At 49.7% G+C, this 17,782-nt stretch overlaps 1 long non-coding RNA gene across 1 annotated transcript; it reads right to left on the bottom strand.

Moving 5' to 3' along the window:
- Positions 1–703: 703 nt before the first annotated feature.
- On the bottom strand, positions 704–5,325 carry LOC116269216. Its single transcript, XR_004176673.1, has 2 exons — positions 1,853–5,325; positions 704–1,143 (listed from the first exon to the last, which is right to left on the bottom strand). It is a non-coding gene; the product is annotated as an uncharacterized LOC116269216 (long non-coding RNA).
- Between the last annotated feature and the right edge of the window lie 12,457 nt (positions 5,326–17,782).

The raw sequence follows: 17,782 nt of genomic DNA, 5'->3' as shown, positions 1-17,782 counted from the left end.
TTGGTAATACTTCGTTCAGTTACGTATTGCTCTTTGGGGAGGCTGAGGCGGAAGTAGGATCACGAGGTCAGGAGATGAACCATCCTGGCTAACATGGTGGCTCCGTCTCTACTAAAAAATACAAAAAACTAGCCCGGTGGCCGGTGGCGAGCCTGTAGTCCCAGCTACTTTCGGGGAGGCTGAGGCAGGAGAATGGCGTGAACCCAGGAGGCGGAGCTTGCAGTGAGCTGAGATCAGCCACTGCACTCCAACCTGGGGCGGCCAGGCAGACTCCGTCTCAGAAAAAAAAAAAAAAGAATAGCAAAGAATTACAATCTAATGTGCTGCTGTGTGGATGAAGTTGAATCTGCCACATTTGCCAATGGTGAAATTGGGCTTATCAGTGGCTCATTTGATAACCATTCTCTTCCAGCCCTCCAGACATGTAGGGGCCTGTGAGGCACCAGTGCTCATCTGTGTCAAGCACCTGCTACGTTCTCAATCCTCCTTTTACCATAATGTCAAACCGGTAGAGCAAGGCTAAAAACAAAAAAGGCAGACCAGAAAGGAGCCAGGGTAACCCAAGTTAACAGGACAAGTACACCATGCAGTTTAGGAAGGGCTTATAGGACCATCTCCATGAATTTGCAGAGCACCCCTGGAGACAGGTACTTGTATGGGGTCCAAGTTCTAGCAGAGAGAATCAAGTCTCTGAGAAGCCGAGTCACTTGTGCAGAGCAAGAATTTTAATCTAGATATGTCTGGTTCCCAAACCCTGTCACCATCTCTGCACCAGAATGTGCTAGAGAGAGAAGCAGGCTGCAGTCAGCAGACAGAGGAGCTGGCTTCCTGGGGCCAGCAGTCCTTGCTTCCAGAACCAGTCGGTACACTGGGAAGTCAATTCCAGGGAAGTCCAGAATGAGAGTCTGGGCTGAGCGAGATCCTGGCAGTGCAGATCCAAGATGGCAGGATCCACTGAGGATGTGTCCTGAGGTCCACCCTGCAGCCGGGGACATCTGAGAAACAGCTCCCAAAATGGAATGACACACACTTCACTGGGAGCTCAAAGCCAGGACGGACCCCAGTGGTCCTTATCTTCTCAGGCGGGGCAGTTTCTTGGAACTGAATTAAAATCGAAATGGGTCCACTCTGTCTGTATGTTTCCTAATTAAGGGAGGTGTTAACAAAAACAGCCGTCATCTCCCTGCATCCACTCAATTGCTTATTAGATGAAAAAGCCTCATTAATCCTACTATGTTGAAGACATAGGCCCTGTGCTAAAACCTGGAGATACAGGGGGACTGAGGGTACCTCCCCAAGGAAGACTTTTCTTGGAATATAATGGAATGAGCCACCAACCATAGAGAACCCAACAAGACACTGCCGAGTATGCAAATATATGGGCATTTGCTGGATCAAGTAACCAAAAGTAGGTGCTAAATAAAACAGAAGAGCTTATTACAGAAATGACCGTCCTTTAAAGCAAAGCAGTGCTTTGAGATTACAACTACAGCAGGAAGCTCGGCCTCCCCAGTAAAGGATCTTCACAAAGTCCCTCTGGCCTCCCCTAAAAGCAGTACCTCGTTTCAGATATTTCAGGACTTAACACCAAAAACGAGCCACATGGTTTGGTTTTTCCAGCCTTTCTAGACGACTCTATCTTTATCCCAGGGATCCAGCTTCTAAGAATAATTTTCTACCCATAAGGCAATCCATACTATTTTTATGCACTGTCAGGAAAAAAGAATGAATTGCCAGTTTAACAACCTTACAGTAATCTTTTAAGACCAAATCTAGCTATCAGAAAGAAAGGAGGGGAAAAGTGAGTCTCAAAGTTGAAAAGCTGGTGTAATTTGCTCGATCTTAAACCTACCTTCTCATCTTTCCTTCATTTTGAGCGGAACACCAAAGGTTCTATTTCCTACTTTCAGATATCGCTCTTGGTATGCAATCTTATTTGGCCTTTGGATGACTTTTGGCTTTGGAGGATTCTGTAAAATAAATCGATATTTCATCAGGTGTATCTGCTCTTGAAACCAACAACTCAAGGACTGATGCCCAAACCTGTAACTTGAAAAAGGGGGAAGAAAGAAGAAAATTATTTAGTAAATTGGATTTGGATTTCTGGCAGGGCTATGTTTTACTCTTGGCAGCTGGGCTGACTGTCTCAGAATATCCACTGGTTTCCTGACGTGGAGTCTGCATAGACCACTTTCTTTATCTGGAGTCAGCCCGGATGGGGGCAGTGACTTCAGAACCAGCCAGTCTGAGGTTCACATAAGAGACTCCCAATCAGCTGTGTCCAGTGGACCAGTCTGGTGGCATTCCTGGAGCTTCAAAATACCCGGAGCTCAAGCCAAGACTGCCAGGAGCGCCTGCTTTTGTACCAAGAACATAGTCACCTTTTCTTTTTTTTTCTTTCCACTTTGTGGGTCTGATACTACTTTATAAGTAAAAGCCCATAGAGATAATCCTTTCTCTTTCACAGAAAAAAAAAGAAAAAGAAAAGGAAAATCCATACACTATTTACTAGCTCAGTTTTCAGGGCACTGAGCAGGAAACCATTTGACATCGTGGGAGGACTGAATCCAAGGATGTCTCCTGATGAGTGTAATAATTTCGGAATGTATATATCGATGATGGAGTGTGAGACAATTGTTTAATCAGTTTAAATCAATCATGTTTCACAGTGTTTGTTATCACTGCATTAACTCTAAAGGCAGCACAAGGCAATGCAAAGAGCTTAGGGCTTAGAGTTAGAAGCTCTGACTTTTGCTCATTCATTCATTGATTCATTCAACAACTATGCATTGAGTACTTGGCAAAGAGCCGGTGCGCTGCTGAAAACTGGGTGTAGAGGGACAATCTGGTTCCCAGTTCAGGCTCACTCCAGTTGGAGAGAGGTGTGGTAAAAGAAGGCAAGTCAAAGTGCTACACAGCCCAGAGAAACAAATAACTTCTAAGCATCTGCTGGTAAGAATTACCCTACCTTGAGTGCACAAGGTTACCAGGCACTGTGCCATATGCTTTACACACGCTATCTGATTTAATCCTCAAAAAGCCATCCCATGAAGAGGATACCTGACTATCCCCAAATTATTTCAGATATGGAAACCAAAGCTCTGACGTGTGAAATAACTTTTCCAAACTCACACAGGCGGGAGCCAGAACTAAAACCCAGGTTGAGTTGAACCCAAAGCTCGAGCTCTTCACCATTTTTTTGCACATTATTGGTTTCGCTTAAGACCTCCAAGACCGGAGCTTTCTCTCTGCCTCCTGCAGGTACCTTGGTAGTGGAGTGGACAGGTAAAAAATAATGCGCATATGCAAAGCATTCTTAGGAAATTCCTGAGTCTCCCATACAAGGAAATGCTCAGTGAACTAAGAAAGATTTTGAGACCTTTTGACAACCTTGCAACTTAACTTGAAGATGAGACATGATTACTTTAAAGGTAACTTATTCAACTGATTTTCGGATTCTTTTCTGTAGCCAACCTTAACCACCGCAAGATTCCTAAGACCTTAGGATGCCAACCTGGCTCAACTCCTGGGCATTTACGGCAGGGTCTACCTCTCCAGGGTGCTTGTTAGAAACCGTCTCTCGAAGATGCTGTTGACAGTCACTCATTGCAATCAGGCTCCACAAGTGTTGGACACCTCCATTTTTTGCAGGTCCCTCTGTCCTACATAATGGCTTCATCGCATGAGGTTGGAGGCAGCCGAGCTCCACAGTTCACATGGAATTTCCTCCTGCTCTGGCTCGCCTTTGTGGAGCCAGTTGTACAGGCCTAATTGCCTCTCCATTACAAAAAGGTACCTTGTGGATCAGCTGTAATCCATGACCTCAGGCTCTTCCTAAAGTGGTTTTAAATTGGTTCACACACATCTCATATGTCTCCTATGACTTAATTTTTCCATGTTATGTTGAACACATTTCTTGGGATGGGTGGACATGCACTATAATCATTTGCCTGGATACCACCCAAGCCAGGGATAAATACACATTCACAGAAGAAACCATTTCCTCCCCTCTACCCCTGCCACAAAAAAGACTCGCTTATTTAACAGTGCAGGTAAGGTGCCTCTGGAGCAAATGTTTTCTGTTGCACTCAATGCAAGCCACTGTTGTCATGCGACTTTCCCTACAGCCATCTTTCACAACCTTTGAAAGGCAGGCTCCATCAGGGCCTCTCTTGAGATCGTGTTTCCCAAGATGTTCACCCACAGGGTAAGCCTAAGATGGATTTGCACCATTACTGACCTCTCTATTTGGTTTGCCTCTGGGAAGCTCAGACTTAAAAAGAAAAACCAAACTCAACTCTGAGACTTTGTGGAACCTGAGTCCTCATTCTAACCTGAATGATAATCAGAGTCGCCTGGAAAATTTTAAAAAGTGTGCATTGTGGGACCCACCCCGGAGCTCCTACACCAAACTCTCCACGGGTAGACCCTGAGGAATCTCTTTTGTTTCAAAACCTTCCCAGTTGGGTCTCCTTGCTGCCTTGGAAACCCTGCCATTTTCAATATTAGCACAACAGAACGAGCTCTGTGGGCCAGTTGGAATGTTCTACAAGGAAAGGGCTCCATGGTCAAGGAAGCTAAAAGGCTTTATTCCAGGACTCCTCAGAGGTTGAGATGTGCCCACGGTGCATTGGGAATTTCCCACAATGCAATGCAGCATTTCTTACACGTATTTGTCTACAAAGCACTCTTTCTCAGGGAGTGCTGCTAGAAGTTTAACTCAGCCGAAACCCCTTACCCCAAGAACAATCCTAACACTATCACCAGCAGACTGCAAGCAAGTCACCTGCCCCTGCCTCATCTGTTTTTTCTCTGTAAAATAATGTTGACCTGGCTAGGTGTGTTATGCCTGCGCACAGCAAGCCAATCACTCTGGTGATAGGTTTTGCAAGAGAGAAAAGATTTTATTCACAAGGCTACCGTGCAAGGAGATGGGAGAATAAATCTCAAATCTGCCTCCAGGAAAATAGAGTTTAGGGATATTTATGGGATAGAAAGCAGGTGGTCTAAAGTGTGGGGAAAGGTGGCTGGCAGGTAGGAAAGGCGAGGCAATTGGGGCATCTGCACAAGTGGAAACGAGCCACGTGGTTCTTCATACCAGATGTGCAGAAAATGGCCACGGGCACATGATCTGAGGGTGGAGTTCTTGGCCCTCTGCTATCAAAAGGTCACTCTTCCAGCATCCTAGCAGGCCCAGCCGAAGGGCTGGTGGATTCAACTGGCTTGAACTGGACAAGAGCTGCCCCCTAGTTCCTGAAAAGCAACTTTAAACACCTGTTACTGGTCCGAGTGTGGTGGCTGATGCCTGTAATCCCAGCACTTTGGGAGGCCAAGGTGGGTGGATCACCTGAGGTCAGGAGTTCAAGACCAGCCTGGTCAACATGGCAGAACCCCGTCTCTATTAAAAATACAAAAATTAGCTGGGCGTGGTGGCACGCACCTGTAATCCCAGCTACTCAGGAGGGCTGAGGCAGGAGAATCACTTGAACCCGGGAGACGGAGGTTGCAGTGAGCCGAGATCACGTCACAGATGCTATGCCGGCTCTCAGCATCAGAGCCAGGACATCAGGACACAGCAGCACTCCACACATCACTGGCAAAAGTGCAGCAGTTAGCCTTGCAACTCAACAGTGTGTTACCTCCAAAAGGTTGAGTGTCGACTGCTTGACACACGTGTGTGCACATGCACATGCAAACACACACACTAAAAACATACTGAGCACACACACATACATATACACACGCCGTTATACTATCTGCCACCTCCATCTGCTCCTGCTCGCCTGCATCTTGTCACCTGACCTGATCTTGCTGCCGCCCGCCTGTTCTGCTCGCCGCGTCGTGCCTGACCATTCTCGAGACGTCCTGATCCTCCTGTTGCTCGCTTGCGTGCTGGTCATCGCGCCGCCTGGTCTGCCGCCACCGCTGTGCCGCCGCCTGGAATCGCCATGACCTGATGCGCCGCCTCGTCACCGCCTGTCGTCATCCACCAGTCTGCCAGTCATCGCCTGTCTGTCAGCACTTGCTCTTTGCCTCGATCTGCCACCTGACCGCCTCTGCCGATCCGCCCTGATCCGCCATTGACCGCCGCCTTCTTGTCCTGCGTGCATCGTTCGTGTCGTCATGGTCACGCCATCGATCGCCTTGCCGTTCGTGTCGCGCCGCCTGGTCTGCCATCTGCGCGATCCTTGCCCTGGTCAGCATTGATGCCGCCGCTGCGATGGCGGTAACGTCGTGTCAGTATGATGCCGCCAGTCTTGCTCTTATACCGGCGATGCCGCCTCCTTGCCTCGGGATCACCGTGCAGTCTTTCAGATTAACGCCGCCGCCGCAATGCGTGCTTGCCTGGTCTTGCGCCACCCTGACCGCCTGCCGCATTATCCCGTGCGGCAATGTCTTGGCGGTTGATCGTCACCTCCGCCGCCGCCTGCCTGTGTCAATGCCGTGATAACGTCCACCTGATAACCGCATCGGATTCACGCCGGATCACCCTAACCTATTTATACCACACTGTGAACCCCACACCCCATACACACACATATGCATACACCACACAACATACCACATACACATAACACAACACACACACGCACATGTACACACTCCACATGCAACATAACATACAATACACCACGCACACAGATACACAACCATAAGATCGCCCAATATGTCACGCTGTCCTCTCCGGAGCCTGGGTCATTTTTGCCATTGCGTAGTTGCTATTACTAAAGGAAGTGCTTCCTTATCCTTTCTCGCTTTCTCCACTGTGGGTCAGAAACATGATCTTTATGTTTAAAGATGTCACGTGTGCACTACTGGCCACACTCCGGGGTGTTGACTGAGGCTTAACAGCTCGCTTCACAAAGTCGACGAAGCATGAGAGGAGTGTTGACCTTGTGCCGGCTGGCAGGGCAGGGGCACACGGAAGCCATCAGTGCTGCACTTTCCGGAGAACTACTCCAGCCTCGTGTGGTGACTTGGATGGACAAGACGAGGTCGGAGACAAACTGACGAGGAGACATGAGGGGGACGGGATGAAGGCGGCAGCCCCGGTGGTCGATGACAAGGAGAACTGGCCTGCGTGGAGAAGGTGAACCCATGAGGAAATGGCTCCAGCTTCCTGGTAAACACAGACCGACTGCATTGCTTAGCTCCCATCCCCCCTCAGTCGGGGTCTACTCAGGAGACCCCCATTTGAGCAACGAAAGTTTCACACTCAGAATATGACCCTTAACAGCAAATAACCGGCTTCCCTTTCCAAAACCTCACGATCGCAGCAGCAGAGAAAATAACAATCAGCAACTAGAAATACATGTGCAGAGATGTGCGTGTATATTTGCCTTGTCCTCTCACCTTTTGCTTTCCATCATCTTCCAAAACCATAATGAAATCAGAAGGCCAGAGAGGGAGAAACCAACAAGAAACAAACCTATTTGTGCCACAAAACCCAAGATGTAAACACCTACCAACACCCCACTGGGTGAGATTAAAAGCGTTGTGATCTCAAAAACCCTGGTCGGATACGAGACCCTATATCCCATCCTCACTTCAAACAGTCAGAAGCTCGGCCCACCTGCCTGGGCAGAAGACCTAAGTTCAGCCCATGAGGAAAGCAGACTGGAGGCTCTGGGCTTCGGGACACCAGGCACAGGCGATGGGGGGCACACAGCAAAGCCTAAACATCGGGGAACTACGTGAGGGTTACACACTGGATGCTGCGGCTCCTCCAGGCCCCTTCTCAGAATGCCGCGAGTCAGGGTGACACTTCCAGGGACATTGAACGATTTTTCTCGGCAAAAATAGACCAACCTGAGAAGAAGGGCCCTCAGCCACTAACATCCAGGGAGACCCCAGGGGAACATCTGGAGACCTCAGTGAAATTCACTGGTCTCCAAGCTCAGCACAGAGCTTCCAGCCGGGCTTCTACTCCTCATTGTAAAATGTGACTCCATCGCCAAAGATCAGTAGCTATTTGAGAAAAGCCCTAATGTGAAATGCAGAAGCCAGAAGGAGGAAACAGGAAGAGAGAGGAAGAGGGAGAGCCGGGGTGGCCCCGCATGAAGGAAGGCCCTGCATGGGAGGAGGCAGGCTGACAGTGCACACACCTGTGTATGAGTCTGACAATGTGCACACCTGTGTGTAGGGCTGACAGTGCCCACACTTGTATGTAGGGCTGACAATGTGCACTCCTATGTGTAGGGCTGACAGCGCACACATCTACTTGTAGTGGTGACAGTGTGCACACCTATGTGTAGGGGTGACAGCATGCACACCTGTGTATAAGGCTGACAGCGTGCATACTTGTGTGTAGAGCTGACAGTGCACACACCTGTGTGTAGGGCTGACAACATGCACACCTGTGTGTAGGGCTGACAACATGCACACCTGTGTGTAGGGCTGACAATGCACATGCCTATGTGTAGGGTTGACAATGCACACACCTGTGTGTAGGGTTGACAATGCACACACCTGTGTGTAGGGTTGACAGTGCGCACACCTATGCGTCCACCTGGTAATGAACAGAAACGTCCCTGAAGTGGGTTGAATAGTGTCCCCCAAAACAATATGTCCCCTGGAACCTGTGCATGGGGCCTTCACTGGAAAGAGTCCTTGCAGATGTAATTAACTTAAGTATCTCGAGATGAGACCATCCTGGAATTAGGATGGGCCCTAAATCCAATGACAAGTGATCTTAGATGAGAAGAGGAGGTGAAATGAGACAGGCGGAGGCCAAGTGAAGACAGAGGCAGAGATGGGAGTGATGCATCTTCCAACTCAGGCTTGCCGGCCATACCAGAAGCTGGAGGAGGCAAGGAACCCACCACCCTGCAGACCTTCCAGAAGAATCAACCCTGACCACACCTTGACTTCTGGCCCCCAGAAGTGTGAGAGCATGAATCTCGGTTGTAATCCACCCAGTTTGTGGCAATTGGTCACGGCGGCTTTAGGAAGCTAATAGAGTCCTCACACTGTCTGAGCAGGAGGCAGGAGGCAGCAGGCAGCATGCCTGGGCACAGGCTCTAACCCTGACCGGTGGCACTCAGACGCCAGCTCTACTGCTCACAGGCCAGTGCCCTGTGGCCCCTCACCCCCACCCCTGCTTCCTTTCTAAAATGAGTGACCTCATCCTTTGCACTAGCACTGCTTACCTGACTGGGATGGGTTATGGTAGCACACAGTGGCTCTTTCTGTCTCTGGGTTGAATTTTAGGCTGTACGTGAGGGGCCAGGCACAGAGCAAGTGCTCAGTAAATGCTCCTATTTCATTCATTACTTTATCTCTGTAATGCTTGTGTCCCCGCAAAATCCATATGTTGAAGCCCTCACCCCCAGTGTGGCTATATTTGAAGTAGGGCCTCTATGGAAGTAATTAATGTCAATTGAGGACATAAGGATGGGGCCCTGACCCAATAGGATTCGTGTCCTTCTAAGAGAGACACCAGAGAACTCATTCTATCTCCCCCTGCACAAAGAGACCATGTGCATACACAGTGAGATGGCGGCCACCTCAAAGCCAAGACAGGAGGCCTCAGAATGAAACCTACGTCGCTGGCAGCTTGACCTTGGACTTCCCAGCCTCTGGAACGCTGACAGATTTCTGGTGTTTAGGCCTCCCCATCCTCAATATCTTGTTGCAGCAGCTGAGCTGACTGATACACCATCTGAGCTCTGTTCTCCTGGGGCCTCCTTTGACCCTAAGCTGAGGATTTGGGAGTAAGTGTCCCAACCAGGGAGTGGGTGAGGCAGGAGAGGGGAGGGGAGAAATCCAATGGAAGGTGTGATCAAGGGGAGACTCAGAGCACAACGTGCACCCTGAAGCTGGTCCTGCCTTGTGGCACAGGAGCTGGGCTCTTACACAGCCATACTGCCAGGCACTGACTGTGGGACTCCAAAGCATGTCCAACCCTCCTTATGATGAGGGGTCCTAGTACCCAAGTGCTCAGTGCACAGGCCATATGGGGAAGGGCCAGGCAGAGGGCAGAGGATAGAGAGCCCTGGACACCAGGCACCTCTGCCAGTGCCTGGATTGGGTTTTGCATGTAGAGATGACTCTAATTTCTTGGCTTAAAAAATTTGGTGTGGGGGAGGGGACAATACGATGGAGACACTGCGTCTCACTGGCCAGGTGAGACCGTGAGTGATGGAGACGCTGGGTCTGGGCTGGCCATGTAAGACCGTGAGTGATGGAGACACTGGGTCTCGCTGGCCAGGTGAGACTGTGAGCGATGGAGACACTGGGTCTCACTGGCCAGGTGAGACTGTGAGCAATGGAGACACTGCGTCTCGCTGGCCAGGTGAGACCGTGAGCCCAGTGTGAAAATGTGTGCTCCGTCTCCTCTGTGAACCGCCTCAGAGACCAGCACAGGCCACTGCAGTGTGTGCCACCAGGCAGGGACGAGGAGAGGAGCTCAGGCTTACAGAGTTGCCCCTTCCTTCTGGAAACACACGTCCAGTGGTACATTCTACAGCAGGGAAGAGCTGAGTGCCATGTTAGGCTTACAATTTTGCTTCCCCACAAGTTCTATTTACACTAATCCTGTGATTGTCTCAAGAGGCATCCCCGCCTTTGGTGCGGGGGTGGAAATTGCTTGCTGCCCCTGGCATCCGGGTCTCAGCCCAGGCTTGTGCTCGTGAACGGTGCTCCAGAGGGTCACCCACCAGCCATCACACACTCTATGGGCACCGCCTGCAGGGTCTGCCTGGGATCAACGGGTCTTCAAGAACAACCAGAGCTTTCGAAAACCTCCAGGGAAAAAGGGAAACCCATCTGACAGATGTCATTTTTGGCTAAGCAGGATTCCCAGATAGTCATGAACTTGGAGCTGCTTGTTTGGTTGTCAGAGCGGGGAAGACAAGGTCCCAGGCTGCACAGCAAAAGCAGAAGGAGGCTACAGCCATTGACCTGCAGAGCCCAGAGGCCTCTCTGTCCACTTTCCCGACTTCCTGGCCCCAGCCTTCTTTTCTGTCTTCACTGGGAGTGGCCGTGATGACCTTTGATTCCCGCCATCAATAGCTCTTACGGCACAATGATGACAACATCAGTGTTTGTCAACTTCTGAACACCTCTCAGACACCTCCACTTTTCCTTAAGGTGTCTACCCCCAAAAGTGACGGCATCCCAGGAACCGAGGCCTGCCATCCCATACCTCATCCCCGGGGCTTGCCCTCCCAGGTCCTGGCCATCCCTGGGCCAGGATAGGAGGACTCCTTCTTTTCAAGCCTTCCCAATTTCCCCAGTCTAAAGGATCTTTCCAGAATCCTTCTTACCATGTTGCCCCTTAAAGATTTCTCTACGTCTCATTCCCCCTCTCCCTTTCCAGGCTGGGAGCATTTTAGCAGGACAAAAATTACCCTCCAGCCATCTGTGACATTTTTAAGACAAGCACAGAGCAGGGCACACAGTGGTCGCACACTAAAGCTTGTCTATCAGTGAGTGAACGAACGTGTGGATGGATGAATAAATTAACAAGAACGAGTGTGGAATACATCGCAGGGAAAGACATTCACCGTCTGCACAGCTGGGCAACGGACGATTTTTCATTTACACTTTAGGCTCCGCACGAAATTCAAATTCTCATTACACTGTGGCACGAAACACAATTCACACTTTTAACAACGGCCCTGAGAAACGCAACGGTGGGGAAACCTTTAATGCGTTCGTCCTATTGATGAGCCCCTCGCAAAGGAATGAAAAGATTAGCTTCAAACACTTTCATGTGAAAAGCTAAAAGGAAGCAAATCCAGCATGGCACGGCGAAGCCCAAGGCCCTTTCAGACACGCCACTGCCACCGACAGGACATGTTTGCTGCTCGCCCCATGACATGTTGCCGTGCCAACATACATTCTGAGTCACCCAAGCAGATTTAATGCCATCGCCACAATGACTTTCTCTTTGCCTTTTCTTCTGAAAATTGTTAAAGGGAAGATGCCGACCTACCTAGGAAATGATTTTAATCAGTTTAGTTCCGGAAATAACTATGGAAATTCAGATTTTTTCATTCTGCTGCTTCTGAACATTACAGGGTAACAAATGACTGATGAAGCCACCACTTTTTTTCCCCTAACCCGTCAGGAGAAATGACATGATTGTCGGCCGTTCCGAATCCCACATGGAAAGGTCTGAGTGCATAAGCATATGAAAGGCCAACAAAAATGAAGCTTTTGAAAAGTAAGGAAAACTCCAGAATTGGGCATTCCTCTCCCCATGCCATCCAGATAACCACATCCCCCTTCACAGGGGTCCTGCCCCCAGGGCCGCTGATCTCAGAGCTGGAGAAGCCCAGCCCTGTGAAACCTACATAAAGGCCATGAGCACCGCGCCCTACAGCAATAGACAGGTGAACATGAACCCCTCGTAGACTTCAGACAAACCCGGAACGAATGAGGCACACTAGAGGCGTGATAGATTTCAATACTGTGACATAACCAGACAGCATGTGGATTAAGCATTGGGCAATATAAAAATGAATCACGCAGATAACAAAACCAAAAAAGGCTTAGAAAATGGTTAGGAACATTTGTGTGGCCCTATGCAGGTTTCAAACACTTCACTCATTCTTTTTTGCATTCACTCCACTGCCTTGATTCGCATATATGCTCTCTTTTGATCTCTACAACAATCCTTTAATGAAGGTGGAGCAGTAATTTTGAGGGTGAGGAAACTGAGAAGAAATATTTCTGACGCCATGGAGCTAATAAGAAGCAGAACCGAATCTATCACCCTGGTCTCATGCAGTCCTGTCCACAGCTCTGTCCCGCTAACCGTGTTCTTTCTGGAGCTTTTAAGGCAAAATACTTTAAATCTTAAACTAAAATTTAAAACCTCCCAAGGGTACTTAAAATGTCTACTAATGTTTAATTTGTGTGTTCCTATTTCAGGAGTACATCTTTTATGTAAATGGCAAATGCCCCAAATTCCTGTAGTTGAAGCATATTCGGGCACAGTGGAGATGCTGGCATGAATCCACATAGCATGATTGTCTGCGCCGCCCTGGCCTGTTAGGGTTCTGCTGAGTTGAGGGGCAGGAAATGGAGAAGCCACGGCTCTAAGGACTCAGATGTTTTCCCCAGGTGCTCTTTGTACCCTCAGTGAATTCCCCAGGCAGTGAATGGCATCCAGAAAGAAGGCTTGTGTCTTCATGACTGGTTTTATCCTAGGCCAGGGTCTCTCCACCTCCACTCAGTTGACATTTGGGACTCAGTAATTGTGTTAGTCTGTTTTCACACTGCAGATAAAGACGTACCTGAGACTGAGTAATTTATAAAGAAAAACAGGTTTCATGAACGCACAGCTCCACATGTCAGGGGAGGCCTCACAATCATGGTGGAAGGTGAAAGACAAGTCTTACATGGCAGCAGGCAAGAGAGAAGGAGAGCCAAGCGAAAAGGGAAACCCCGTATAAAGCCATCAGAGCTCATGAGACGTATTCACTACCACAAGAACAGTATGGTGGAAACTGCCACCATGATTGGGAGGAGGCTCCAGGAAACGCCATCAAGAAAGCCAAAGCTGCTTTTCTCCCAGCTGCCTCAAGTTGTTTTCCAGCAGGTCCCTCCTACAACACGTGGGAATTATGGGAACTACAGTTCAAGATAAGATTTGGGTGGGGACACAGCCAAGCTGTAGCAGTAAAATTTGGGTGGGGACACAGCCAAGCCATAGCAGTAATTCTCTGTTTGGGGACCATCCTGTGCACCACTGACTGTTCAGCAGCATTCTTGGCCTTGACTCACAAGATGACATGAGCATTCCCCACCCCAAGTTGGGACAGCTAAAATGTCTCTGGACATTGGCAAACGTCTCCTGAAGGTGCAAATTGCCCTGGTTAGAATGAGTGTGCGACAGATGTGCCTCATCTTTTCACTCACCACCCACGGGCAGATATTCTCTTGCCCCATTTCTCTGAAATGCATTGTTTCTTCTCAAGAAAAATGCAAATTATGCCCAGAGAATGTGGTCAGAATGGCTGTTGTTCTCCGATCATGCACTATGTGTGCCCCAGGCACCGTGACATGCATTTTGCAGAGACTGTGTGATCTGATCATCATGATTGCCCTATGAATCAAGTACTATCATCATGCAACATTATAAACAAGGAGGCTAAGTTTAGCAAAGCTAAAACCTGGCCCACATTTCCCAGGATAGAAAACAGTGATGGCTCTTCGGGCTGCACACTTGGCAGAGGCCTGCGACTTAGAGAAAGTGGATCTCGACCCTGTGGCCCAGGCTCTCGCTAGGATGGTCCTAAACACGCATGTGAAAACTGTGTCCAAGAGCACGTGTTGGTCACACAGATGGTAGCAAGTCCAGGTGTATGCACGGGTGTGTGTGCACATCAGAGACTGCATAAGTCGAGCAAACTCTGCTACTCTACCAGAAGAGTTTATGGAAGAGTCAGGCCATCCTCAGCCATCCTCAAGGCAAATGAACCACTGTAAATCTCAACTGCGTTCGAGTGATTTAACGTCCTATCAAACCTCATTCAAACTAATCTTGTTCCATATCAAATGTCAGTGATATCGAGATTGCGGGATCTTAGCAGGCCCTGCGTAAATGCAAACCACCAGGGAGCTTTTCTTGGGAAATCCAAGACTGAGAAACAGGAAGTGAGAAACGTTCTATAGTAGTGGGTCGATCTTTTAAAGCATTTAACCCACCTGAAACCACCACCCCTGAAGGACTAAAATCTCAGTGGCATAAACCCATGCAGAGGTAGCCCTGGCACTTAGGGGCGAAAACCCATACCTCCAGGAGGAAGCTCTGGGAACTCTCTCTGCTGTCTTCCTCAGCCATCCGTCCCATCAGGGCAGATCCACAGCACCCCACGTTTCCCCAGAGTTCTGAGATACCTGTGATGTGACAGATATCTCAGATGTGACATCTCCCAGATCCATTATGTATTTATAGCCAATGTCCTCAGAGTAGAAGTCCAGTAAGGCAGAATTTCCACATTCCTAGTAAAATAGACCATGCCCTGGAGCTGCTGCCTCCTGGAGAGGCCCCAGGAAGCATCCTGCTACAGAAGATTTAAAATGTATTGCTGCTCTGCCAGATCTGACCGCAGATATCACTCGGGTCCCATCCCAGGTTGCTGCGAGACTCTTGGAAGGACCAAAAGCCATCGGCCAGCAAATAGATTGTATTCCTGTGTGCCCAGATTATTTTCCATCTGGCCTTTTGAGCGGCATTATTTTTCTTCTTCACTTGCACGGAACCCAGGGTACAATCAAGGTTAGCAGCTCGTACATTGAACCAGATGGAAAGCATTTAACAATGACTCACCGATGACGGGCTGCCATCCGGGCTGCTGGGGGTGGCCTTCCGCTGCCCACCGCCTGCCATGCCTTGGGCATTTCAACCATGAAACAGGAGCAGAGTATTAGACAGGAATGGAGAAGAAAATGTTCCCCTCTCCCTGGGGTGGGAGAAGGATCCAGGAAGCACCGTCAAGAAAGTCAAAACTGCTTTTCTCCCAACTCTGAGGTCCCACTCTGCCTGGAGCTCCAGACTTCCTTCCTGGGGTCCAAGGTCATGGTGCTAACAGCTTTCTTACCACATCAGGAGGCGGGTGTCTTGGAAGATCTGTCCAGAGAAAAGGACACCAAAGAACGACCCTCCCACGGCAGCACTGCAGGCCCTCTAGTCCCTGGATTTGAGGAGAGCCAGGGGTCTCCTGTCCATCCCTCCTCCCCTCAAGGCCCACCCCATATCCAAACACGGCTCACTATTCTCTCTGCCTCCTCTGCACCACAGTCATAGGGTGGGGCTGAATTTCTTTTTTTCAGTATTAACTCGCCTCCCCTCAGGACACTCTACCCCTTGACCCAGCCTCTGTTATCCCTCCTGGCTCCAGGGAAGGACCCTGCAGTGGAAATCAAAGGAAAGAGATTTTGAGTCCAGATAACTGGGAATAAACCAGCAACTCTTCCAGCCCCAGGCAGGACAAAGAAGGGGATTTCTAGAAGGAAGAGAGAGAACACAGTCACTGGAGCATTTCCGAGATGGAGCCTGCCCCTGCAGACAGCAGACCCCAGGGACGTCGGAGGGTCTGGGACAGCAGGCCACGGTGCCCTGGGCCCTGTGGGAGACGGAAAATCCCCCCAAAGCAGAGGGTGCCGCCTGGTGAGTCCGGGTCTGGTTCAGTGTCACCCTCCCTCCCTGCCCCTCCACTGCAGTGTGGGAGGAGGCAGCTGGGAGAGCCCCGGGCTGCAGAGCAGCAGAAAAACAGAACAGGGCCAAACCAGTCTCACCGTCCAGCGAGGCAAAAACAGCAGCCAGAGCCACAGGAACAGGGGTGGCAGAGGAGCCCTGCAGAAGGCACAGGCAGTGGCCGTCTCAGACATCCAGGTCGACAGACAAGCCTGAAAGACCCCCACCCACCCCAGCACTGTTAGCCCCCGGGAGCCTACTGAAATTCCAGGGTAAGGGGGTGGGAGAGACCGCTGGATGGACTGCGATGGCAGTTCAGCACAGCAATTCAGTTGAATGCCTTTTTACAGTTCCATCTGTTGCACGGCTGAGCGTGTGGATTGCAGTCGATGCCCCCTCCCCCTCCCCACTTTGAATTTACTACTGGAGAAATGTATTTCTGCCTGAACTTGACGCCTAGAAGGCTCACAGCAAACATGTAATCCATTTTTATTGTCAAGGAACACATATTTAGGTCGAGAACTTTCCCAATTTCATGTTGCCATCCTACCTACTCTTATTTTCCCTTCTTCTTGGTATCTTTGCCTCTTTGTATGCTGTTATCCCACTACCTACATTATTGTTATCGAATCAGAATCCCACTGAAGACCACGTGTATGTGCACCTGAGGATGTACATGTGTATCAAGAACATATTTCCAGTAAGTTACAGCCCTAGTTTCAAAACTCTAAGCTGTGAAGCCCTTTGCAGGAAATAGGAGCCCCCTGCAGTGGACTCGGTCTGTGGGCCCCTGGGGACTGCAGAGCTGCCCACTGTGGGTCTGTGGGGCAAGGATTTGCACAGGGTGCTTTCCAACCTAGCAGCAGCCCCCAGGCTCACAGGTCAGATGAGCATCTGGGACTGCCTTTGTGTTGGCAAACAGCTCTCTATGCAGAGAGGTCTTGGCAGAGGTAGAGGTGGTGAGGGCGGTGCTGGGAGCCCAGCCCCTCTCTGAGCCCCTGCCCAGCTGACTCGTCTGTTGAAGTCTCCGCCATTCTTGTGGCTCCAGGTACAGTTAGAGAGGGCCCAGCAGGAACTGGCCATTCTGAGAGCACTCTTTCCAACCACTAGTAAGGACATGCATAAGCTGGGGATTCGCTCTTTGTGGGGCCTCAAGAGGGTAGCTGATTGGCACAGTTTAAATGAAGACTTTGAATAGGAAGTGTTGCCCCTGGAGGTGTTTACCTTAGCAGAGGAGATTTAAGGGGCTTTGCACAGGCCCTGGAAGCACACAGGTGGTGGAGATGAGGACACCAGGCCCGCAACCTGAAACTCTCCTGTCTGGACAGCAAGTGGCACCTTCTCTGTACCAGCCTTCTCTCCATGACCATCTCGCTGGACCCTAGCAATCATCCCCCGCTACCAAACACGTTATTGCGTGAAAATTTAAAAAAAAAAACAACTATGCAGTGTGCTCAAGTGTTTTTCTTTTTATATCATTTCAAACAAGTTAACCTGGTGGCTTTTGCTTTACGGTAGCACTCTTCTTCTAAAATCTTCATTCAGTTGGCCTGTGTGTGCCGCATATATTCATGTATTACTACCACGCATGCTACTCAAGTGCCAAAACACACTTTTAAGACTGAGACTTGA

The sequence above is a fragment of the Papio anubis genome, chromosome 10 (genome assembly GCF_008728515.1).
Source record: "Papio anubis isolate 15944 chromosome 10, Panubis1.0, whole genome shotgun sequence".
NCBI classification, from domain to species: Eukaryota; Metazoa; Chordata; class Mammalia; order Primates; family Cercopithecidae; genus Papio; species Papio anubis.
This window is presented reverse-complemented; position numbering and strand designations above follow the sequence as displayed.